Raw genomic sequence first — 2,500 nt, 5'->3', positions numbered from 1 at the left:
CTGAGGGGAGAATATGAAGAGAGAGAGAGAAAGAGAGAAGACAGAAAAGAGAGTGAATGAGTGAATGAGCGAATTATAGTAATAGCTGTTTGATATTATAGCCAATGCTTAGGCAATGTGTTTAGAGCCAGAGATGTCAAAAGTAAAAGTAAAAGTAAATTCATTGTGTAAGTACAACACTAGCATATTATATTGCATAGCTGTTACACCATTTACTCCATTGTACCTAATGAGGTAGATAAGACTGTGTGGTTACTGAAAAACACTAAACCAAACAAGAACCCACCACAAATTTGATCAAACCAGTGCAGAGTCAGCTAAGTACACACAGGTCTACTAGTTACTCGAATAAAATAGCCTACCTATGCTGGAAGGAAACTGTGTTTCTTTTTTTTACTTTTACTTTTGACACCTCTGAGAGAGAGAGAGAGAAAGAGAGAAGAGATTGAACAAGTGAATGAGCAAATTACAATAATATCTGTTATTATAGCAATGCTTTGGCAATGAGGAACAGAGAAGGGGGAACAGAGATAAAGCAGAGAGGAGCAAGAGACAGAAGAGAAGAGAAGAGAAGAGAAGAGAGGGAAGAGAAGAGAAGAGAAGAGAAGAGAAGAGAAGAGAAGAGAAGAGAAGAGAACAGAATAGAATAGAATAGAATAGAATAGAACAGAACAGAACAGAACAGAATCTCACATTTATTATAACAGTCGCTTGTTTACATCATGCTACTGTACACCCATGTCAATATTAAGCATGCCCTCAGCATGTAAAAGGAAAGCATCCAGCTCTCTTCTCCCTTGAGTAATGCCAAGAAACATGCAACAGCATGAATATAGACTAGGCATGTCAAAACAGATAAGCGGCAAACAACATGTATGGAAGATGACACACCCACAGAGAGGAAGAAATGGTCTGTTCCATTGAAACCCATTGGAAACCTCTAATGGCAAACATCTATTTTGCCCAGCAGGAGGAGCTCTTGTAGCAAACTCTGACTGCACTTGCTCTGTCACCACAGTGTGTGTGTGTGTGTGTGTGTGTGCATGTGTGCGTGTGTGTGTGCGTGTGTGTGTGTGTGTGTGTGTGTGTGTGTGTGTGTGTGTGTGTGTGTGTGTGTGTGTGTGTGTGTGTGTGTGTGTGTGTGTGTGTGTGTGTGTGAATATGCATGTTACTGTGCTGTTTTAGAGTACGGCGAGCAGCACTCTGTTGTCTGTTGATAAGACACACAATGCTCCTTCCTTGCCGCCTCTTCTCTCACCGTCTTTCAAAGTCTTGATTGTTTACCACGCAACTCAACACTCAACACACACACACACACACACACACACACACACACACACACACACACACACACACACACACACACACACACACACACACACACACACACACACACACACACACACACACACACACACACACGCACAGAGGGGCGTAGCAGCAAATTTTGGGCCCTATGTACAATCAGCTTCAATGGACCCCACCCCCCCCTCTCCCAGCCATATACACGTATCTTCATAAATCGGACAATGTGTGTGGCCCCCTGGTGACTCAGTCACACTTTACCCCCCTGAACGACACCTCTGCACAGGCACACAGACAGCTGCTTTGGAAAGTATCTCAGACTTATTCTCTGTGCCTAAGTCAGTGGTCCTCCACCTTTTTTTAACAAACGCCTTGGCCTTATCACTAGCCTCCAAAAGCCCCCTTGACCTCAACATAAGCCTGACAATGCCCCCCTTAGTATTAAAAAATTAAATGGACTAATAGCCCGCAACGGCAACTAAGCACCGCCCCCTTTCAGCTGTATCCTTCTCAACGCCCCCCTAGAGGTCCCCAATTCCCCCTGGGGGCTGTACCGCCCACGTTGAGAAACACGTGCCTAAGTGCTGTGCCTGACTGACAGACAGGCAGTCTCTGACAGAGCTGCATTGTGCGAGTGAGACCCTCTGTTCCTGTTTCACAGCGGACGCCACTTCTGCACATAAGGAGCCATGAGGAGTGATGCAGCGCTGTTTGTCTGTTGGCATAGCAACTACATCCAGGCTAAGTAACTGGGGGTGGGTGTTTCGTACCCCAGGATGTCAGACTGCAGACACGTACACACACACACACACGCGCACACGAACACACGCACACGCACACACGCACACGCACACACACACACGCACACACGCACACATGCACACACACACACACACACACGCACACACACACACACACAAACACACACACACACGCGCGCGCACGCATACACACACGCACACACACACGCACGCACGCATACACACGCACACAAGCGCACACGCGCGCGCACACACACACACACACACACAACGTACACACACACACACACACACACGCACACACGTACACACACACACACACACATGCGCGCGCACACACACACACACACACACACACACACACACACACACACACACACACACACACACACACACACACACACACACACACACACACACACACACACACACAA

General features: G+C 47.0%; 1 protein-coding gene across 1 annotated transcript in view; it reads right to left on the bottom strand.

Moving 5' to 3' along the window:
* LOC134435863 (cAMP-dependent protein kinase inhibitor alpha-like) overlaps positions 1–2,500 on the bottom strand; it is a 36,140-nt gene that overhangs the window by 1,114 nt on the left and 32,526 nt on the right. The window lies entirely within an intron of this gene.

This window comes from Engraulis encrasicolus, chromosome 20 (assembly GCF_034702125.1).
Source record: "Engraulis encrasicolus isolate BLACKSEA-1 chromosome 20, IST_EnEncr_1.0, whole genome shotgun sequence".
In the NCBI taxonomy this organism is placed as follows: domain Eukaryota; kingdom Metazoa; phylum Chordata; class Actinopteri; order Clupeiformes; family Engraulidae; genus Engraulis; species Engraulis encrasicolus.
The sequence above is the reverse complement of the archived record's forward strand: the minus strand, read 5'-3'. Positions and strand labels throughout refer to the sequence as shown.